The sequence below is a fragment of the Microcaecilia unicolor genome, chromosome 2 (assembly GCF_901765095.1).
Source record: "Microcaecilia unicolor chromosome 2, aMicUni1.1, whole genome shotgun sequence".
Lineage (NCBI taxonomy): Eukaryota > Metazoa > Chordata > Amphibia > Gymnophiona > Siphonopidae > Microcaecilia > Microcaecilia unicolor.
Window position 1 is genome coordinate 147,148,187 of NC_044032.1, and position 24,649 is coordinate 147,172,835.

General features: G+C 41.6%; 1 long non-coding RNA gene across 1 annotated transcript; it reads right to left on the reverse strand.

The window, feature by feature from the left end:
• Positions 1-439: 439 nt before the first annotated feature.
• Positions 440-24,344, reverse strand: LOC115462304. Its single transcript, XR_003940808.1, has 3 exons — positions 24,220-24,344; positions 3,644-3,650; positions 440-451 (listed from the first exon to the last, which is right to left on the reverse strand). It is a non-coding gene; the product is annotated as an uncharacterized LOC115462304 (long non-coding RNA).
• Between the last annotated feature and the right edge of the window lie 305 nt (positions 24,345-24,649).

The following is a 24,649-nucleotide window of genomic DNA, read 5'->3' on the forward strand; positions in this document are numbered from 1 at the left end:
ACTACCGCCCCATCTCCCTCCTACCCTTCCTCTCCAAAATACTTGAGCGCGCCATTCACAGCTGCTGCCTTGAGTTTCTCTCTTCTCAGGCCATCCTCAATCCGCTTCAATCCGGTTTTCACCCTCTACACACGACAGAAACAGCGCTCTCTAAAGTCTGTAATGACCTGTTCCTTGCCAAATCCAGAGGCCACTACTCCATCCTCATCCTCCTCGATCTATCCGCCGCTTTTGACACTGTCAATCATGATTTACTTCTTGCCAGACTGTCCGCATTTGGGTTCCAGGGCTCTGTCCTCTCCTGGTTCTCTTCCTATCTCTCCCACCGCACTTTCAGAGCTCTCATGGATCCTCCTCCACCCCCATCCTGCTCTTTGTTGGAGTTCCCCAGGGATCTGTCCTTGGACCCCCTTCTTTTTTCAATCTACACCTCTACCCTGGGCTCACTGATCTCATCTCAGGTTTCCAGTATCATCTTTATGCTGATGACACCCAGCTGTATCTCTCCACACCAGACATCACCGTGGAGACCCAGGCCAAGGTATCGGCCTGCTTATCCGACATTGCTGCATGGATGTCCAACCACCACCTGAAACTGAACATGGCCAAGACCGAGCTTATCATCTTTCCACCAAAACCCACTTCTCCTCTTCCTCCGCTCTCGATCTCAGTTGATAACACCCTCATCCTCCCCATCTCATCTGCCCGCAACCTCGGAGTCATCTTCGACTCCTCCCTCTCCTTCTCTGCGCATATCCAGCTAACAGCCAAGACCTGTCGCTTCTTCCTCTTTAACATCAGCAAAATTCGCCCTTTCCTCTCTGAGCACACCACCCGAACTCTCATCCATGCTCTCATTACCTCTCGCCTTGACTACTGCAACCTACTCCTCACTGGCCTCCCACTTAACCATCTATCCCCCCTTCAATCCGTTCAGAACTCTGCTGCATGTCTTATATTCCGTCTGAACCGATATACTCATATCACCCCTCTCCTCAGGTCACTTTACTGGCTTCCCATCAGATACCGCATGCAGTTCAAGCTTCTCCCTCTTACCTACAAATGCACTCAGTCTGCAGCCCCTCATTACCTCTATACCCTCATCTCCCCTTACGTTCCCGCCCGAAATCTCCGCTCACAGGACAAATCCCTCCTCTCAGTACCCTTCTCCACCACCGCCAACTCCAGACTCCACCCATTCTGCCTCGCCTCACCCTATGCTTGGAATAAACTTCCTGAGCCCCTACGCCAAGCCCCCTCCCTACCCATCTTCAAATCCTTGCTCAAAGCCCACCTCTTCAATGTTGCTTTCGGCACCTAACCTTTATACCTTTCAGGAAATCTAGACTGCCCCAATTTGACTGACTGTACATTTGTCCATTAGATTGTAAGCTCTTTGAGCAGGGACTGTCCTTCTATGTTAAATTGTACAACGCTGCGTAACCCTAGTAGCTCTTTAGAAATGTTAAATAGTAGTAGTAGTAGATACAGAAATTGAAATGTGGCCATTTTACAGTCACGCTAAAAGTGGCCGCAGCGTGTGGGAAACACACATGCTAATGACAGCGCTGGCCACTTTTTAGCATGGCTTAATAATATTTTCTGCTACTTTTTACTTTTTCAAAATATTCTTCACATGTATGTGGACTATTATAAATTTGTGATAATAAGTGCTCAGAAATAACAATGGGTCCTTTTACTAAGGTGCGCTGAAAAATTCCCTGCGGTAGTGTAGACACGTGTTTCGGGCATGCACAGAATTATTTTTTAGCGCACCTACAAAAAATGCCTTTTTTTTTGCCGAAAATGGATGTGCGGCAAAATGAAAATTGCCACGTGTCCATTTTAGGTCTGAGACCTTACCGCAAGCCATTGACCTAGCAGTAAGGTCTCACGTGGTAACCGGGTGGAAATGGTCTCCGCATGTCATAAGTACATAAGTACATAAGTAGTGCCATACTGGGAAAGACCAAAGGTCCATCTAGCCCAGCATCCTGTCACCGACAGTGGCCAATCCAGGTCAAGGGCACCTGGCACGCTCCCCAAACGTAACAACATTCCAGACAAGTTATACCTAAAAATGCTGAATTTTTCCAAGTCCATTTAATAGCGGTCTATGGACTTGTCCTTTAGGAATCTATCTAACCCCTTTTTAAACTCCGTCAAGCTAACCGCCCATACCACGTTCTCCGGCAACGAATTCCAGAGTCTAATTACACGTTGGGTGAAGAAAAATTTTCTCCGATTCGTTTTAAATTTACCACACTGTAGCTTCAACTCATGCCCTCTAGTCCTAGTATTTTTGGATAGCGTGAACAGTCGCTTCACATCCACCCGATCCATTCCACTCATTATTTTATACACTTCTATCATATCTCCCCTCAGCCGTCTCTTCTCCAAGCTGAAAAGCCCTAGCCTTCTCAGCCTCTCTTCATAGGAAAGTCGTCCCATCCCCACTATCATTTTCATCGCCCTTCGCTGTACCTTTTCCAATTCTACTATATCTTTTTTGAGATACGGAGACCAGTACTGAACACAATACTCCAGGTGCGGTCGCACCATGGAGCGATACAACGGCATTATAACATCCGCACACCTGGACTCCATACCCTTCCTAATAACACCCAACATTCTATTCGCTTTCCTAGCCGCAGCAGCACACTGAGCAGAAGGTTTCAGCGTATCATCGACGACGACACCCAGATCCCTTTCTTGATCCGTAACTCCTAACGCGGAACCTTGCAAGACGTAGCTATAATTCGGGTTCCTCTTACCCACATGCATCACTTTGCACTTGTCAACATTGAACTTCATCTGCCACTTGCACGCCCATTCTCCCAGTCTCGCAAGGTCCTCCTGTAATCGTTCACATTCCTCCTGCGACTTGACGACCCTGAATAATTTTGTGTCATCGGCGAATTTAATTACCTCACTAGTTATTCCCATCTCTAGGTCATTTATAAATACATTAAAAAGCAACGGACCCAGCACAGACCCCTGCGGGACCCCACTAACTACCCTCCTCCACTGAGAATACTGGCCACGCAATCCTACTCTCTGCTTCCTATCTTTCAACCAGTTCTTAATCCATAATAATACCCTACCTCCGATTCCATGACTCTGCAATTTCTTCAGGAGTCTTTCGTGCGGCACTTTGTCAAACGCCTTCTGAAAATCCAGATATACAATATCAACCGGCTCCCCATTGTCCACATGTTTGCTTACCCCCTCAAAAAAATGCATTAGATTGGTGAGGCAAGACTTCCCTTCACTAAATCCGTGCTGACTTTGTCTCATCAGTCCATGTTTTTGTATATGCTCTGCAATTTTATTCTTAATAATAGCCTCCACCATCTTGCCCGGCACCGACGTCAGACTCACCGGTCTATAATTTCCCGGATCTCCTCTGGAACCCTTCTTAAAAATCGGAGTAACATTGGCTACCCTCCAGTCTTCCGGTACTACACTCGATTTTAGGGACAGATTGCATATTTCTAACAGTAGCTCCGCAAGTTCATTTTTTAGTTCTATTAATACTCTGGGATGAATACCATCAGGTCCCGGTGATTTACTACTCTTCAGCTTGCTGAACTGACCCATTACATCCTCCAAGGTTACAGAGAATTTGTTTAGTTTCTCCGACTCCCCCGCTTCAAATATTCTTTCCGGCACCGGTGTCCCCCCCAAATCCTCCTCGGTGAAGACCGAAGCAAAGAATTCATTTAATTTCTCCGCTACGGCTTTGTCCTCCTTGATCGCCCCTTTAACACCATTTTCGTCCAGCGGCCCAACCGACTCTTTGGCCGGTTTCCTGCTTTTAATGTATCTAAAAAAATTTTTACTATGTATTTTTGCTTCCAAAGCTAATTTCTTCTCAAAGTCCTTTTTTGCCCTCCTTATCTCCGCTTTGCATTTGGCTTGGCATTCCTTATGATCTATCCTGTTACTTTCAGTTGGTTCTCTTCTCCACTTTCTGAAGGATTGTTTTTTGGCTCTAATGATTTCCTTTATCTTACTGTTTAGCCACGCCGGCTGACGTTTAGTCTTTTTTCCCTTTTTTCTAATACGTGGAATATATTTGTCCTGAACCTCCAGGATGGTGTTTTTAAACAGCATCCACGCCTGATGCAAGTTTTTTACTCTGCGAGCTGCTCCTTTCAGTCTTTTTTTCACCATTTTTCTCATTTTGTCGTAATCACCTTTTCTATAGTTAAACGTTAGCGTACTTGATTTCCTAGTTTCACTTCCTTCAATGCCAATATCAAAACCGATCATATTATGATCACTGTTATCAAGCGGCCCTCGTATCGTTACCCCCTGCACTAGATCATGAGCACCACTAAGGACTAAGTCTAGTATTTTTCCTTCTCTTGTCGGCTCCTGAACTAGCTGTTCCATGAAGCTGTCCTTGATTTCATCAAGAAATCTTATGTCCCTTGCGTGTACAGATGTTACATTAACCCAGTCTATATGCGGGTAATTGAAATCCCCCATTATTATTGTGTTGCCCAGTTTGTTTGCGTCCCTGATTTCCTTTAACATTTCCGCATCCGTCTGTTCGTCCTGGCCAGGCGGACGGTAGTACACTCCTATCACTATCCTTTTCCCCTTTGCACATGGAATTTCAATCCACAGTGATTCCAAGGAGTGTTTTGTTTCCTGCAGAATTTTCAATCTATTTGATTCAAGGCTCTCGTTAATATACAATGCTACCGCTCCACCAATCCGATTCACCCTATCACTACGATATAATTTGTACCCCGGTATGACAGTGTCCCACTGGTTATCCTCCTTCCACCAGGTCTCAGAGATGCCTATTATATCTAATTTTTCATTTAGTGCAATATATTCCAACTCCCCCATCTTATTTCTTAGGCTCCTGGCATTCGCATATAGACATTTCAAACTATGTTTGTTGTTCCTAAGTACATCATGCTTAGTACTTGACAGTATTAATTGGCAATCTTTTGTCTGATTTTTATTGTTATTTAAAGATACCCGATCTACTACAATCTCTTTTGCAACCTCACTATCAGGATACTCTATCTTCCCTGTTATGGTGATATCTTTGAAAGATACCTTATCCCGAACCATGCTCTTTTGAGCGACTGTCGGCCTTCCCCCCATTTCTAGTTTAAAAGCTGCTCTATCTCCTTCTTAAACGCCGATGCCAGCAGCCTGGTCCCACTCTGGTTAAGATGGAGCCCATCCTTTCGGAATAGGCTCCCCCTTCCCCAGAATGTTGCCCAGTTCCTAACAAATCTAAAGCCCTCCTCCCTGCACCATCGTCTCATCCACGCATTGAGACTCTGGAGCTCTGCCTGTCTCTTGGGCCCTGCGCGTGGCACAGGTAGCATTTCAGAAAATGCTACCCTGGAGGATCTGGATTTCAGCTTTCTACCTAAGAGCCTAAATTTTGCTTCCAGAACCTCTCTCCCACATTTTCCTATGTCATTAGTACCCACATGTACCAAGACAGCCGTCTCCTCCCCAGCACTATATAAAATCCTATCTAGGTGACGCGTGAGGTCCGCCACCTTCGCACCAGGCAGGCAAGTCACCAGGCGATCCTCACGTCCACCAGCCACTTGACGCGCGTAGCTGCCGTGTGTCACAAAATAAAAAATATTTTTCAGACACATGTAGCGGACATACACCAAAATTGAAATTACCACAAGGGTCACGTGGTAACCGAGGGGGGGGGGGTAACTCCAATTTGGCACATGTTGGGCATGCGTAGGCACCTATGCGTCTTAGTAAAAGGGCCCCAATGTGCATATACTGTCAACCGACAATCGCACCCTTTGTCCATCATAGCACTTGGGGGCCCTTGTACTAAGCAGCAGTAGGGCTAACATGCAGGTAGGGAGCACCAAATTTGCACTACTGCTGAGATAGCATGGGCACTCAGTGGTAATTCTGTTTCCCATGGTAGAAAATAATTTTCTATTTTCTATTGTAGGGGCATATTGGTACACGTTGCATGATTACCACGTGAGTAGCACATGAGCCCTTACAGCTATTTCAATGGGTGGCGGTAAGGGCTCAGGCTGTAAATAACCACATGCTACTTTCAATTTTAGCACATGGCCTTTTACTGCCCCATTTAAAAAAGCCTTTTATCCCAGCTGTAGTAAAAAAATGGGCCAGTGCATGCCAATATAATGTGTCCACACTACCACAGGCCACTTTTTACTGCTGCTTAGTAAAAGGGCATGTTGGTTTGTGTTCCAAAATACAGTTTAATTGTAAATCACCGCATTACAAGATATCTTTAAAGTGTATATCCGGTCTCATTAGACAATGTAATCAAAACATCTACTTCCAATTCGTGGAATATGAAAACAAGTACTTATCTGTTGGTGATGAAATCTATTACTGTAGATATCCAAATAACCAAACCAGTGGAGCTTCTCTTCAAGAATGGTGGAGTACTGCAGGGATCTATACTGGGACTGGTGCTATTTAACATATTTATAAATGATCTGGAAGATGGAAAAAATGAGTGAGGTGATTATGGGTCCTGTTTACTAAGACGATCGAGCATTTTTAGTGTGCACCTAAAATTAACGTGTGTTAAATGCCAGAGACACCCGTATATTTCTATGGGTGTCTTTAGCGTTTAGCACACGCTAATGTTTAGCACATGCTGAAAAGGCTGGAGTGCCCTTAACGGTCCCTAGTAAACAGGGCCTACATTTTTGAAAACCTTAGGAAACTGGAAGACTGGGCATCCAAATGGCAGATGAAATTTAATGTGGACAAATGCAAAGCGATGCACATTGGGGAGAATAATTCGAATTATACTTACCTGATGCTAGGGTCCACCTTAGGAGTCAGCATTCAAGAAAAAGATCTTGGTGTCATTGTAGATATTTTTAATTTCTTTATTAATTTCATTTTAAACAAAGATAACAATCTTTGAAAGATATACCAATATTAAGTAATTCTACATCACTGCAGAAAGCACAAGGAAAAATCAAACATGCATAATATGAAAATATAATATTGGATCAAACAGTCCACAATAATGGAGAGATCCTAGGTTACACCAAAGAAAGTATTCCTTTGGCACAAACAGGAATACTATAATTAAGAAAAAGGTGTCATTGTAGATAATATGCTGATATCTTCTGCACATTCTGCGGAGGCAGCCAAAAAAGCAAACAGGGTGCTAGGAATTATTAAGAAAGGGATGCAAAATAAGACCAAGACTATTATAATGCCTACCTCACCTTGAGCATTCCGTTCAATTGTGGTTGCCATATCTCAAAACAATATAGCAGAATTAGAAAAGGTTCAAAGAAGAGTGACCAAAATGATAAAGGGGATAGAACTTCTCCCATATGGGGAAAGGTTAAAGAGGTTAGGGCTCTTCAACTTACTACTACTACTTGACATTTCTAAAGCGCTACTAGGGTTACGCAGCGCTGTACAGTTTAACATAGAAGGACAGTCCCTGCTCAAGGAGCTTACATTCTAAAGGACAAATGTACAGTCAGTCAAATAGGGGCAATCAAATTGGGGCAGTCTAGATTTCCTGAATAGGTTAGGTGCCGAAGGTGACATTGAAGAGGTGGGCTTTGAGCAAGGATTTGAAGATGGGCAGGGAGGGGGCTTGGCATAAGGGCTCAGGAAGTTTATTCCAAGCATAGGAAAAAGAGATGGCTGAGAGGGGATATGATTGAGCTCTATAAAATCCTGAGTTGTGTAGAACAGGTAAAAGTGAATCAATTTTTCACTCTTTGAAAAAGTACAAAGACCAGGAGACACTCCATGAAATTACATGGAATACTGTTTTTTCTGCAGCCATTTTAAACGCTTAGGTGTGGCTTCTGTTGAGAGAGCTGGGCAGCCTGAAGCTCTTTGCTTGTCTCTTGCCTGAAGGAAACACAGATAAGACTTGTGCTGGCTTTATTCATGGCTTTTTCTACCCTAAAGCTGTGGTTTTTGCACATTTCTGGTGCATTTCTTAACCTTGTCTTCCCCTTGACTTAACCTTGTCTTCCCCTTGACCCAACCAGCTGTGTAGAAAAGTGGCTTAATACAGTCCTAGAGATAGGTTTTACAGCAAACATATTCCACAAGTTTTAAGTTTAACCCCCCCCCCCACCCTTCCCCTCATCCCACCCATCCCCACACACCCCATGACTGACACTTCCTAAATAGCTTTTCTAAATACACTACTTATCATAAATTAACTCCACCCTAATTACAATCTGTCTCAGATTGCTGAGGAGTAAAGTTAATCTTGCACACTGTTAAACCCCATCATAGAATACCTGTTCATACCCATTCCAACAAATCAGGATGACTTTTATTCTCTGTAATAATTGTGGAGCTTTAGTTTCAAGGTCAATCATCTGGAGATGTAAGGCTTGTCCTATCTGTCATCAGATTGCTAGTTTAAAACAGGAGCTCAGTAAAATAAAGCAGGAATTAGATGCACTTAAAGCAACTTCTAAGACTGCACAAAATCATACTGCACAGAATCAAGCCAAATTCACACCACTGCCTCAAAGGATACAACCACCTAAGAATAGATGGTTCACAGTAGGCTCAGGCAGACTTCATTATGTGACACAGAGGCATCCGCCCTCACAAGTGTTGCCCCTACAGAATTCTTTTGCTCCATTACAGCACTGTGATGTTCCTCAAAATAGAACTGATGCGGAAGAACAAGCAATGGAACTGAGGCAGAAGAAAAAGCAAAAGCAATGAAGGTGGAACAAAAAGATATGAAGGTACCCAAAGACAAGAAACACCCCCAAATCACATACCAGGAAATGTAGATGGAAAGCGATGACCACAAATGCTCGCAGTCTAAGCAATAAAGTTCATGACCTTCAAGCCCTGATGTTGGAGGCAGACTTAGACGTTGTTGTAATCACAGAGACGTGGCTCAATGGTTCCCATGAATGGGATACAAACATACCAGGCTATAATCTATTTAGGAAGGATAGAGAGGGTCATAAAGGTGGAGGAGTAGCTCTGTATGTGAGAAATGACATCGAGGCAACTGAAATGACAGGGACCTGGGGAAAGGAAGAAGCAATATGAATCACCTTAAAAAGAGATGATCAAACCTCTGTCCACGTGGGTGTTGTATACAGACCTCCAACACAATTGCAGGAACTAGATAAAGATCTGGTCACAGATATCCACAAGTTGGGAAAGAAGACAGAGGTGCTGTTGCTGGGAGATTTCAATCTGCCGGATGTAGATTGGAAGGTTCCGTCTGCAGAATCAGAAAGAAGTAGAGAGATTGTGGATGCTTTTCAAAGTGCTCTGCTCAGACAAATGGTCACAGAACCCACGAGGGAGGGAGCGACGCTGGATCTGGTGCTCACAAATGGGGATAGTGTGTCAAATGTCAGAATGGGTGCCCACCTGGGCAGCAGTGACCATCAAATAGTTTGGTTTGATATGACGGTTGAAGTGGAGGTCGGCCACTCAAAACTCAAAGTCGTGGATTTAAAGCGTGCTGACTTTAGTAAAAAGGGGGGATACCTGAGGAAGGAGCTGATGGGCTGGGAGGACGAACGAGAGGTGGAAGGACAGTGGTCCAGGCTGAAAGAAGCTATAAATAGGGCCACAAACCTTTATGTAAAGAGAGTAAATAAAAGCAAGAGGAAAAAGGAAACCAATATGGTTCTCCAAGCGAGTGGCTCAAAAAATAAAGGCCAAAGAGTTGGCATTCCTGAGGTACAGAAAAACTCATAAAGAGGAACACAGAGAGGAATACCGGATAAAACTGAAAGACGCAAAGAGAGAGATATGTCTGGCAAAAGCGCAAGCGGAAGAACAAATGGCTAGAAAGGTAAGGAGAGGTGACAAAAATTTCTTCAAGTATATTAGTGAAAGGAGAAAGACTAAAAATGGTGGAATTGTGAGACTGAAAGATGCTGCGAACCACTATGTGGATAATGATGAAGAAAAAGCAAATTTGCTAAACATATACTTTTGTTCTGTTTTCACAGAAGAAAATCCTGGAGAAGGACCGCGATTGACTGACAAAAGTACATATGAAAATGGAGTGGATATAGTATCATTCACGGAAGAGAGTATGTATGAACAACTTGAAAATCTAAAGGTGGACAAAGCCGTGGGACCGGACAAGATACACCCCAGGATATTGAAGGAGCTCAGAGAGGTTCTGGCGGGTCCTCTTAAAGATTTGTTTAATAAATCCTTGCAGACGGGAGAGGTTCCATGGGATTGGAGAACGGCGGATGTGGTCCCTTTTCACAAAAGTGGTGATAGGGAAGAAGCTGGAAACTACAGGCCGGTAAGCCTCACTTCGGTTATTGGAAAAGTAATGGAAGCGATAAGATAGTGAATTTCCTGGAAACCAATAAGTTGCAAGATCTGAGACAACATGATTTTACCAAAGGGAAATCGTGCCAAACAAATCTCATTGAATTCTTTGACTGGGTGACTGGACAATTGAATCAAGGACGTGCTATGGAGATAATCTACTTAGATTTCAGCAAAGCTTTTGACACGGCTCCCCACAGGAGGCTCTTGAATAAACTAGATGGGCTGAAGATAGGACTGGATTAGGAACTGGTTGACGGACTTTTTTGCCAGCCTGTATGCCAGTCTCAAATGTCATACCCAGCTCCCTGACAGCATTATCAGGTCCCTGGAACAGTTTTTGTTGGTTGCAGTGGACTTCAGGCAGGCGGACCCAGGCTCATCCCCTCCTACCTGGTACACTTGTGGTGGTAAGTGTTGAGCCCTCCAAACCCCTCCAACCCCCCCCAAAACCCACTGTACCCACATGTAGGTGCCCCCTTCACCCATAAGGGCTATGGTCGTGGTGTAGAGTTGTGGGGAGTGGGTTTTGGGGGGGATTTGGGGGGCTCTGCACCCAAGGTAAGGGAGCTATGCAGCTGGGAGCTATTTGTATATATTATTTTATTTTTTAGAAGTGCCCCCTAGGGTGCCCAGTTGGTGTCCTGGCATGTCAGGGGGACCAGTGCACTACAAATGCTGGCTTCTCCCACGACCAAATGCCTTGGATTTTGCCGGGTTTGAGATCGCCGGCATTTTTTCCATTATCGCTGAAAAACAAAACTGGCCATCTCAAACCTGGCGAACTCTGGCATTTGGCCGGGCCAAACCGTATTATCGAAAGAAAAGATGGCCGGCCATCTTTTTCGATAATTCGGTTCGGCCAGCTGTTTGCAGCGCCGCCAAAATAGATCGCAGGCAATCTATTTCGCCGGCGCCGTTCGATTATTCTCCTCTATGTCTACTATCTACTTTTAAAACAAATAGAAGGAAATATTTTTTCACTCAAAGAATAATTAAGCTCTGGAACTCGCTGACAAAGAATGTGATAACATTGGTTAGTGTATCTGGGTTTAAAAAAGGTTTGGACAAGTTCCTGGAGGAAGAGTCCATAGTCTGTTACTGAGATGGTCATGGAGGAAGCGACTGCTTGCCCCGGGATTGGCAGCATGGAATGTTGCTATTAATTGGATTTCTGCCAGTTCCTTGTGACCTGGATTGGCCACTGTTGGAAGCAGGATACTGGGCTAGATAGACCATTGGCCTAACCCAGTATGGTTATTCTTATGTTCTAACATCCAAAATGAGCAGCCATTTAGAAATTGAAACATCCAAATTATGAACACCCAAAAAACAGAGACAAGGACATTTGTCTGGCAGCATTTTTGAAAAATGGCCACACAGATGTCCTTGCAGAGCAGAGGAGCAGCCTAGTGGTTAGTGCAGTGGACTGTAAACCAGGGCACTCAGGTTCATATCATCCTTCAACTCTTATTACAAAAAAAGTGGCATGGTGCTCATTTTACTGCCATGCTGAAAGTGGCTGCTGTGCATGGAAAACCCATGCACTGACACCATCGACGGAACCCTTTTTGAGTGTGGCTTTGTAAAAGCAACCCTAAATCTGGGCTTAGCACATAGGAAAGTTCCACCGTAGAGTACATTAAGCCCAGATTTCAGTGCACTTTAGTAAAGGGCCTCTAAATTCAGTTTGTCCTGTTTCCCATACTGGACATACCCAAAGTAACAAATCTATTATGCCATGCAAATGTAAAGCAAAGTTACAGCTTTACTGCTGAGTACCTCTTGCAATAGTGGAAACTAAAAGGAGCCCTTGTCCTGAATGGTAACCAAATCAAAATGCTATATTACATGAAATATTAGTACTAACATGAATTCAATACTTCTTTGCCATTACTTGGAATAGTGTGACACTCCAGAGCTTGTTAACTAAAAGATTTCTGCAGTTTGTGATTTTTGAAATCAGACACAAACAGTCATGTATATCTGAGTGTTAATGGCACTGGCCTCAATTATGCACAGTTGCTAAGCTGCATCACTGGCCAAATATCTGGAAATATTTACTTCTGATTTTATTTTTTTTTCTTTCACACATCTCCAAATTTCACAGATCAAAGTCAGAGATAATTTAAAAAAGCAGGAATCTAAGTCCCACAACAGTCTTCCACCACTTAACACCATCCCTGCAAATGGCATTTTCCTGGACTGTATCCAGTGATCTTGGTCACAGGATGAACTTTCCTTGACTTTGAGAAACATTATCATGCAGTACACTCAGGGACAGAGAGGTCTGCTTATATGGCAACCTAATGTGTTTCTGAATCAGTAAAAATAAATGTGGCCTATCTACAGGAGTAACAATTGTTTAACACTCTTGTCAGACAGCAACTAGCGATGCGTTCACACACCAGGATATGCATCTTATAATTGTTTTTGAATAGATTTTTTCCCTTAAAATCAATGAGCCAGTTGTAGACTATAAGTAAGATGTGTTTCCTGAAAGGCTGTGTGATTATCAACAAGGTCAAAGTTTTTTTTTTTTTTTTCAAGTAAGGTATGCTTAAATATTATTAAACATATTCGACAAGGTGATCCGCAATTATCTGTTAGCATTATATCAGTTGACTCCTCTACACATCTATACAAGGATCAAATACAATAACAGTCAAGAATCCTGTTTAATAAGGCGTGTTAGCATTTTTAACGCTCCTATAATTAGCGCACGTGCTAACCATGTAGGCACCTATAGGGATATTGTAGACACATACATGGTTAACACACGTACATGGTTAAAGCATATTAAAGATGCTAACACGCCTTACCATCACCCACTGAAGTGGCGGTAAGGGCTCCAGTGCTAACCCGAAGGTAACTGGGCAGCACGTGGCACTGCCCGATTACTGCCAGGTATATACCAGAGCTACAAAAGTAAATATATATTTGTATCACCGGTATGATGGCATGCTAGGGGTGGAAACTACCATCGGTCTGCTGTGGTAGCCCAGTAGCAGTTCCTGTTTTGCAAGCGGTAAGCCTGCATTGGGCTTATCGCCGCTTTTTTAAAAGAAACCCTAGTGAGGTGCTTAGATTGCTTGAATATTGACCTCTTTGAAAATGCTGCATTATGGGGAGAGCAACTTTCATCCATTCTGCCTAATGCTGGTTCTACACATTGCATGGTAGGCTGTAGCATAGATTCAGCATTAAGAAGGAGGTAAGAAAGCAATTCAAAATTTAGCATGGTTTATTGCTTTAGGAGAAATCGAGTGCACAGCTCATTTGCATGAATTTCCATGCTCACCACACTATCCTATCACATACAATTTTATGTACACATACACTGGGGCAAATTTATAAAAGTCCTTATTTGTAGGTAAAACATGGTGCATCTACAGAAAAATTAACCCTCCCCACCAAATGTCATATCTCATGATACTCTATTAAAAGTATTTCCTCTTTAAGACCACCTACCATAAAACAGCTCTTAATCAATCCACATTTTTCCACTCCCCTCCCCCCTCCCCTCCTGCACACTCACTGGCTGGGCTGAGCTTGGCTGATTGGCTGGCTGGGCTAAGCTAGCCTCTTCAGGGCAGGAAAGAACTCCACTCTTTCCTGCCTGCTGTTACTGCTCTCCTCAATACTGCCACTTTTTCAAAATGGCTGCTGAGATTTCAGAAGTCTCGCGAGGCCACCGCTTGAAGTCTCGGCAGCTATTTTGAAAAAGCAGGAGAGCAGCGGTAGTGGGCAGGAATTCTTTCCTGCCCTGAAGAGGCCACTAGTCCACCAGGGCACATTAAGGTAGGCTTGGGGAGGGCACCCTGAGGATCAGAGAGAGGCAGGGTGGCCAGCCTTTATCCCCATTACCACAGGGATAAAGTAATTGTGGTCCCGGTTCCCGTAGTACTACTGAATAATGTTGTATCATTACTGTGGTACTACCAAATAATTTTAAGATGAAATAATTTTAAGATGATGGTTTGCATCTGATTGGGTCTGAACTTCTGGTCCCAGTTCAGCTGTTTTGGGGACCAGAAGTTCAGACCCAATCCGCTACAAGTAAAGGTATGGAAAATACTTAAAAAATACATTCTAAATTTGTACTTTCATACAAATAATAATAATAATAATAATAACAAATAATTCAAAAAATCAATCAATCAATAAAGTACAAAAGTACAGCTTACTTGTAATGAGTTACAAGTAAAAAGTATTGCAAAAATATCTAACTGGTTACAAGTAAAAGTACTGTCATTTGTACTTAAGTACAAATATTCATTACTACCCATCTCTGGATATGATAGAGATCTATAAAATACTGAGTGGAATGGGTAGACATGAATTGCTTGTTTACGCTTTCCAAAAAATACTAGGGCTAGGGGGCACGTAATGATTCACTAAGTAGTAAATTTAAAACAAACCAGAGAAAATATTCTCACTCAATGTGTAATTAAACTCAGTAGCTTTTGGAAAATGATCCCATGGTCTACAAAACTGAAGCACTTGTGTTGGCACCATCCGCACAGCCAGACATTTAGCTTCAGGATGCAAGCTTCCCTCATTCGGCCTTTACCTCCAACAAAAAGGACTGATGAGAACACAGCCAGCTTACCTAGGTGCTTTACAATCTGGCCCAGAGCCATGAAGTCACATTTCATATGTTTAGCAAAATACCTAGAAGTATTATTTGTGCCAGCATAGGATAGTGGTCAGTAGGCTTGATGAGTCTAGGCAATCTTTCTGCTACATCTCAAATCTTGGCACCAGGCAGACAGCACACCTCCCTGGGCATCATGTCTGGTTGGCAGATGGGCACTACACTACCCTTCAGAAGAGACTCACCAACAACCACTACCTTTTGCTTCTTATTGGCCACCGATCCAGCATCTTTGGGATTATTGATCATCATCTCCTCTTGTTATTGAGATGTTTTCAGCTCTTCTGCCTCCAGGAATGCAAAATGATTCTTCAGTTCAACAGAAGATGGAATTTGGGGGGGGGGGGGGGTTGATTTTGAAGGATCCGGTGACTTGTGTCCATCTGTTCTCTTTCTGCAGAAGATCTTCTCTTCCTTTGCTGGAGATCCCCAGTGTTTCAACATGCATCTCTGGGATGAATTTCCGGTTGTCACAGAAGCTTCTTAGTTTTGCCACGTCCTCTCTTAGTTCTTATATTTCTTTCATGAGAGATACAATATGCATACATTTATCACATAAAATCAGAATCTTGCCTTGGACCAAGCATTCAGTCTGAACAGAGACAATAGCTGTAATGGGAGCTGCGGCTTCAGGGGCATAATGCTGCTTTGCCACATTTCAAGTGCAGGAGCTTTTTGTGCCTGTGGATCAAAGGAAATGACAAGACTACCAATTCTCTCTCTATTTTTTTATACACTTGTTCTGAGAGATATAGGAAGCAGATAGATTTATTGTGAGAGATTTAGGAACTTGTTCAGATTTCATCTGTAGGTGTAGTTCAATATATTTCCTTGCCTATTAATGGAAACAATTTTAAGGGAAGGAGAATTTAAATTAATATAAATTAATATCCTTCCAGTAGAGGTATTTGTTTATTTTCTAAAAAGTACCTTGGAAGATCGGGAAATATGCTGTTCACAGATTATCAAATATAACTGATCACAGGGCCTCAGAAAAGATATCTGTCTCTCTCTTCTCCTGGGCTATGACTGCGGCAAACACAAGTAAAATCCAAATGAAATTGAGCTCCTGGGCCAATCAGAATCCAGAACAACAAGTTTAAAAAATAGCTGGTTACATCATTGCAGGCATTTTCTTTATCTGTGTTAACTAAAGAAGGAAACAGCTTAAAAAAGCATGCATCACCTGCTGGTCAAACTAGAGAAATACGCTTCAAGAATTAAGGTAGTTTTACAGGCTTAAAACACACTGTTCTGTCACATCTAGTATGATGTTCTCTTCAGCCCTTTCTCCAACTAGGTTTTCCTGCTTTGGCAATCAGTCAACTAGAGAGATTTTCCAGTACACTGTCAATTCTTAAGCAAATCTTTATTGTAGTACTCTTAATAAACAAAGAAAATCCAACCTACACTTCAGTTGCTTAGAAGAGAATTGCTGCCTTCTGCACTTAGAGTCTGTATCTAGCCACCCCAGAGGCATGGACCAGAACCTCAACCCACCTAAGAGGAAAAGCTGTAACACTCAAATGAGAATAAAGGAGAGACTCTCAGGGAAAATAAATGGGGAATGATTTGGGAAGATAGTAAAATATCTTGATGGAATTACAGTAGATTAAGGAGGGATCAGCCCCTAGAACAGCTGCTGATCAAAAAGGCATGCAAGGAAGACTGGGCTCTATCACACAGCCCACAGGGCAGAAAGGGAGGGCTGGACCTAGCTCAGACTTATGGCCCAATAGAAAAAGTTCACAAGGAGTCAATCGCAGGATACTGCAAGCTATAGGGAGGGGGGGGAAGCCCCAGTACACACTGCTATCTATTACACAGACAACACAATTAAATACAAATAATACTCATACTATATATACATCACAATATGCCCTGCCTCCATGAATATGGGGGCAGGACAATAGTGTTTTTTCCTTTAGAAGACACACTGTGTCTGTTCTGGATTTCAGGCAGGATATAGCTCAACTCTGATTCCAGAGAAACGTTTGTCTGTAAATAAAGCATATACTTTTTCTTCCTTTTCTGTAAAAGCCCATCTTCTCTTTCCATAGTGTAAATCCTCCTGTTGGCTTGATTCCCAGGAAATCGTGAAACCCTTCTGTGGAATGACAAAATAGTGGGAATCCTAAACAGATTAAATAACTTGCTTGTGGAGTAGTACAGAGTCAGTGGTGGAAGAAGGGTTTCCTTGTTTGGTTTGGAGCTTGGTGTTAGTGAGATGAGTATTGAAATGCCTCTGGAAGGGAGCTTTGAGAAGATACAACAGGAGGATGGTTTGTTGGAGAAACATTCCACCCCTCAAGCTATTTTCAAGACCACATTGCTGAAACCTAAACATTGTAACTTTGAAACTTTATGAGATGGTAATTGTGCTATCAAGTGATCTCTTTAGGAAAGAAATTCAGACAATTCCAGATGAATTTAAAGAGCCTTTGTAGAAAACTAAAGCTCAGCAGGAAGACTAATCTGAATCAATATGTAGCTCTTTTGGAAGACAAGGTTAAAATATACCAAGAATGGGAAGCAGTTTTGTTAATGACATTTTGATGACTCATAATAAGGAACATATTGGGAACATAAAAAGAGTTGCTCTACTGGATTAGACCAAGGGTCCATTTAGCTCAGTATCTTATTTTCTACAGTGGCCAATCCAGGTTACAAGTACCTGGCAAAGTCTCAAAATGTGGCAAGATTCCATGCTACTTAACCCCCAGTTCTACTTTAATAATGGTTTAGAGACTTTTTCTCCGGGAATTTGTCTAAACCTTTTTTTAAACCCAGATACATTAACCCCCAAATTATATAAATGGTGCCTAAAGTTAGGCACCCAATTGTGTACCCAATTATAGAATAGGTCAGTTATGCATGTTAGCTAATTGACAGGAATTTTACTGTTAATTGGATGCAAGTACCAATAAGTGGAATTTGACGTGCATAGACCATTACCGCCTGGTTACTGTGTGAGACCTTACCGCTAGGTCAATGGCTTGCGGTAAGGTCTCAGCCCCAAAATGGACGTGTGGCAATTTTCATTTTACTATACATTCATTTTGGGGAAAAAAAAGGCATTATTTTGTAGGTGCGCTAAAAAAGAATTCTGCGTGCACCCAAAACATGTGTCTACACTACCACAGGCCATTTTTCAGTGCACCTTAATAAAAGGACCCATATATGCTGAGTGAAAACAATTGTTTTCAATGTGTGTGTAACTTCATGACTCTTGGAACACTTGAGTCTGATCCGCTGTGCTGTCAATGAAGCTCATCTAATACACCATTGGATAGAAAAGCTTTCTATTTTGTAGCAATTGAATCCCCCAGCTTCCCTTGGGGTGGAAACCATCAATCACTTACTTTGGAGAAAAGAGCAAAGATGGATTTATGAGTGGCGCAATATGGCACCTATTGGACTAAACAGGGAGGTAGAATGGAAGAGAATTTAAATGTAATTGCTCTCTTTCCATTGGCCATAGGACTTCTCCAATAGCTGTCCGGTTCCCTGTCACATGATTAGACCCTTTGAAAGAGCGGGCATGTCTGTGTCCCGCCAGCATTCGTCACCTCAGTGGCGTCAATATATAGGAGGTGAGCTTTTTTCAAATGAAGGTGGAATGAGGAGGCATATGATGAAGTTAAGAGGAAATCGACTTAGGAGGAATCTAAGAAAAAACTCTTTTACCGAAAGGGTAGTGGATGAGTGGAATGGCCTCCTGGTGGAGGTTGTGGAGACAAGGGACTATGTCAGAATTTAAGAAAGCATGGGACAGGCATGTGGGATCCCTTAGGAAAGGAAGAGTTAGTGGTTACTGAAAATGGGCAGACTGGATGGGCTGTTTGGTCCTTATCTGCCGTCATGTTTCTATGCTTCATGAAATGTCTCCTAGTGTTTTTATTTTTTGAAAGAGTGAACAATATATTCATGTTTACCCATTCAGGATTTTATAGATCTCTATCATATGCCCCTTCAGGCGTCTCTCCTCCAAGCTGAAGAGCCCTAGCCTCTTTACCTTTTTTTCATATGAGAGATCTTCCAACCTCTTAATCATTTTGAACACTCCTCTCTGTACCTTTTCCAGCTCCACTACATCTTTTTTGATATGCAGCTTTTCTAGTAATTCCTAACATTTTGTCCATAATGACCCCTAAATCCTTTTCTTAATGGTGACTTCTAATGTGGAACCTAGCATCATGTAGCTATAATTTGGATTATTCTTCCCAATGTGCATCACTTTGCACTTGTCCACAATAAATTTCATTTACCATTTGGATGCCCAGACTTCCAGCCTCCCAAGGTCCTCCTGCAATTTCATGCAGTCCACATGGGGGTTTCACAACTTTCAATAGTTTTGAGTCATATGCAAATTTGATCATTCCCATTTCCAGATCATTTATAAAAATGTTCAAATCGGATCAGAATGTAAGAAGAAGAAGAATTTGTGCCTTCCTAATTTTCCTAGGGTGCTGTTTCTACAACCACAGTGTTTTAAATTAATGCTGCCTCTATCTTGAAAATAGATCTTGAACCAATTCATCCTCTCTTCAGAATATCCCCCCACCCCCTCACTTTCACAAAGCCACGCTAGTAGCTGCCATGCAGTAATGCTGACATAACCCATTCGCTTTGAATGGGCTGTGTTGGCATTACCGTAACAGCAGCCACCAGGGCAGCTTTGTAAAGGGGGGAGGGGGGTATTTGTCTGAATCCAAGCAAAAGGAGGTTGAGGATAAGGCTCTCCCATTCAGCTGACTTTGAATAATCTGGGTTTTTGCAAGGTTCAAAACGAATAAAGCTAAATTATCTACCTTTGCTTGTTATATTTACTGTAGAGAAAACTGAGACTAGTTATTACTAAATTGCCATGTTAGAATACTCTCAGATCTTTCTAAATAAGAGGAAACTGGGCAATCTTTTCAAGTCATATGTTTGAAATAGGGTGTTTGTTTTTTAAAATGCCATCTGTGCAAATTTTCAGAAAAATACCAGGGTAAAAGATACATTTTTAATAATAGATACATTTTTAAAACCTTCATGAAGAATTGCTTTCCTCCGAAATAAATTAATGTAAACTCAAGTAGTTGACATTTGTTTTGGAGGGGGCTAAGGACTCAGGGGGTCTTTTGCTAAAGCTTAACTTGAGTTATCTGCAGCAGGGACTATAGGAATAAAATGGGCCCTAATGTAGATAACTTAAGCTAAGCTTTAGTAAAAGCCCCCCTCTATGATCTGATGCCTCCTCCCTCCCTTCAGACTTTTCTGGCTAGATGTTGTCTCTGGTCACCTTGATCATTCATGACATAGGCAGCATGATAACCTTCTTTAATCACTTTATGTTCTTCTTTGCCAGCCATGGGGCCAAAGCAACATTGGTCCTAGATATATACTAAGGTAGCTCATAAATTATGTGTATTTGCCTTCCAAATCATTTATTGATTGACACCAGATTACATGCTTCCCTTGATTGAACTTCCTGCTTGTAATTCTATCTGAGGATCCAGGGACTTCCTACTTCTTCACTAACCCAACTGTAAGAAAATTATATATAAATCAGAGAAAATTATATATAAATCGGTCCTTTCAGCTGACTTTATGTTTCAATGTACTAAGTGGTGGAATTTATTGCCTAAAAACATCAAAGGTATCCCAGATTTTACTAGCTTTCGGAAATCTCTTAAAAACCTTTCTTTTTAAAAAGTTCTTACAACAAAAAGATGAATTCTAATCCAATGTTATATGGTGTTTGAATATTTCTGTATATCATTCTAAACATTAAACTGAAATGTAATTATTGTGAAACAATTTGCATGTTTTTTCTGTTTTGACATAAGATTTATTGTAAATTACATTATGCTTAATTGCAGTCAACTGCATTATACAGTATGTATTTCTCTAAATATTTGTATCTGTAAGCCACATTGAACCTAAACAATGTGTGGGAAATTACTGGATATAAATGTTAAAATAAATAAATGAATATACAGTAGAAGTTGAGGAATTCCCCAAATCCCATTGTTCCTGAGAAAAGGAAAGCAGGTAAATATGTTGGTTTATTCAAAAAACGTATACCTTTAGCCTTGATAAGAAAAGTGTAGCTCATAAGTACATAAGGGCATAAGTACATAACTATTGCCACACTGGGACAGACCAAAGGTCCATCAAGCCCAGCATCCTGTTTCCAACAGTGGCCAATCCAAGATCCCCAAAAAGGTTCAATACATTTTATGCTGCTTAGCCCAGAAATAAGCAGTGGATTTTCCCCAAGTCCATTTTAAGAATGGTCTATGGACTTTGCCTTTAGGAAGACGTTTAAATCTTTTTTAAACCCTGCTAAGCTTACCACCTTTACTACATTCTCTGGCAATGAATTCCAGAGTTTAATTACATGTTGAGTGAAGAAACATTTTCTCCAATTCATTTTAAATTTACTGCTTTGTAGCTTCAACACATGCCTCCTAGTCTTAGTATTTTTGAAAAGAGTAAACAAACAATTCATGTCTACCCATTCCACTCATTATTCTATAGACATCCATCATATCTCCCTGAAAGCCATTACCATTCAACTACCCTGTCTGAAATATGTGCCTAACTCAACAGTTTTCCAGATATTTACAAATATCCTAGTTTCCAACCCCCTGAAACTACCTACAAAGCTCCCATCTCACAATAGAGCTCCTTCAGCTACATAACCTCCTATAACTTCCTACAAGTCAGTAATACAACTTTGCAAAGAATGCTAATACATTTTGCTCTTTATTTCTAATGGGTATTTTTCAAATAACTCACCAGCTCATCTCAATGTCATATTTATATGGTCTCTATAAATTAAGAAAGGCTGTCAATAATATCCAGACCAAAACTGTTGTTCCATGTTGTTGCAATGGTATGGGGTGGCTTGTACGGACGGGGCTATATCCTGTCTTCCCCTGAAAGCTCTGTGTTAAGTCAGATTCTTCTTTTGATGTCTTGTTTATGATGTTAAATGTGTTTAATGATCCTGTAATTCTAAGTCTGATAATATCTGATATTATTCTTTGCCAAATATATTATTTTTCTCTCTGAGCATCAACTTTCTTGTTCCATTATTGAATGAGGTTGTTCACCTGCACCTGTAATGCCCTCTCTAGCCTCTGGTTATTCCTTTTCCTGCAGCTTCTCTCCCTTCTTCTCTTCCTGAAACTGCTGAGACATCAAATGCATTCCTTATTAGATCTGGATGATCTTTTCTGTTTCTCCTTTGCCTCCTCTCCTGGGATCTAATCGTTCTTCTGCTTCTCCTCTCTAGCCTATATCATGCTATAAGCTTGCTTTTTCAAAAGTTATGACAGGAGGGGATGAAGCCAAAAGAAAGAGAATTGAAAATGCTTAGTTTGGCACATCTGAGCTATTGTGAGCATCAATAATCAACTGCTTTTTGTGAATGAATACAATTATTTCTGTATTTGTATGTGTGCTAATGGCTGGTGTTTGTGCTGTTGAGGCTACTTTGAACTAAAAAAATGTAATGTATTTCTTATTTAGGGGGTATTTTACTAAGGTGCGCTAGCATTTATAGTTTATGCTAAAATTCAGCTGGTGCTAAACGATGAAACACCCATAAGAATTTAATGGGAATCTTAGCATTTAGTGCCAGCTGCTTTTTAGTGTGAACTAAAAATGCTAGCACACCTTAGTACAAAGACCCCCTAACGTGACTTAAAGGGGCATTTTCGAAAGAACATTCAAACCAGAGTTGAGACACCCTGCTCATAACATTAAAAAAAAGGTCCATCACGGCCATTTTCAAATTGGAAAAAAAACATTGGGATTTCCTGTTCAAAAAATACATGAAAATGACATTCTTCTGAAAATGTCCAAAGTGAACTGCCATATTCCAAAATGAAATGTCCAAATTAGGAACCTAAAAAACACACACTAAAAAATGTATTTCTGGAATCATTTCTACAAAAATGGCCACACAGACGTCCCTACAGAGCAGAGGGGCAGCCTAGTTTTCATTGCAGTGGACTTTAAACATCGGGACCCAAGTACAAACCCCACTTTAATTCCTTTATATGTTATTGTGAGCCCTCCAGGGACAGATAAAAACCTGCTACAGTATACCTGAAGGTACACTACTACAATAGCCATCACATTTGCAGGTATCTTATAAATTCAGGTACAGTAGGAATTTTCATTTTCCAAGTGGGCTAACAAATTTGTGTAGAAATTTAAAGAGTTAAAGTGGAAGTTATATCTGGGTCCTGTTGTTCAAAGTCCACTACACTGACTACTAGGCTACTCCTTATACTTGCTTGCTGCTCTATTAAGAAAGGCCATAATACCTGAAGCTCTCATAGAGCCTGGTGTCCACTGTTACTTTCACTTCTTAAGGGGGTGGGAGGGGGGTCAGTAACCATTGATAAATTAAGGAGGGGTTATGCCTTCATCTCTCTAGTGGTCAGCTGCTCAATCAGAGCACCTTTGTATACCCTAGACATGATTGAAACAGGTCTAGGTAAAAATCCTTCTGTTTAGCCTTAGCCGTTTCTTCCCATTCCGTTATCTCCGAAAGACATCTTAATTTTGGGCCTGCCTTAGTCCCACCAAAAAACACACCTCCAACATGCCCCCATACTATTTGAATGAACTGCGGTGCAAAATGTACAAATTCTGCCTTTTGAAAGTCATGATTTGGACATTTTCAACAGATGGACATTTTTTGGTCAGTTTGACATGTCCATCTGTTTCGAAAATGAGCACCATAGCAGCATAGTAAATGATGGCAGATGTGGAGGAGCATTTTCGATATAACATCTAAGTCTGACTTTAGAAGCCTTGCAAAAAAACATCCAAAATCCGAATAAGAAAGAAGTTCATTTTCCAAAAAGAAAAAATGTCTATCTTTTGTTTTCGAAAATACTGTTTCTAACAAGGTTTTGTACTTTGAACATTTTGTTTTTTGGTCCATTAAAAAAAAAAAAAAGTCAAAGTGAAAAACGTAGAAAATCAAGCCATTGGGATATAGGAAGGGCCACCAATTTTAGTCAGTCTCCCAGACATCTCAGGAGATAAATGGGGCACACTAGTGGACTTCAAAAACATGCTCCCATCTCTTTTGCTCCCTTTTCTTGTCTGCTGAACCCCTCAAAACCCACAGCTGTACACGATAACCCTTATTTGGTGAAGGGGGCACCTATATGTGGGTACAGTGGGTTTCTGGTGAGTTTCGGAGAGCTCACAGTTTCTATCACAAATGTGACTGGTAGAGGGTGATATGGACAAGAGTCCCCCACTCTATGGTGCACTGCATTGCAGTGACCACTGCACTACTCCAGGGACCTGTATGCTGCTCTAATGGACCTGGCTCTAACATCTGAGCCTGTCAAAGAGGTTGCTAAATCATATTTGTATTCACGTTTGTGGGGGGGGGGGGGGGGGTGGAAGTGGGTCAGTGACCACTAGAATGGGGTATTGGAGGGTCACCCCTGATTTCCTCCAGTGGTCATCTGGTCATTTAGGACACCCTTTTGTGCCTTATTAATTATAAAAACAGGTTTTAGCACAGGTCCTGTTTTATGAAATGATGCCTAGTTAATAAACAGTAGAGTTAACAGTAACATAACACATCTTAACAGTAACCCACATTGATAATGTCCCCCTTGGTGACAAATCTAGTGTGTCCAGTAAGGC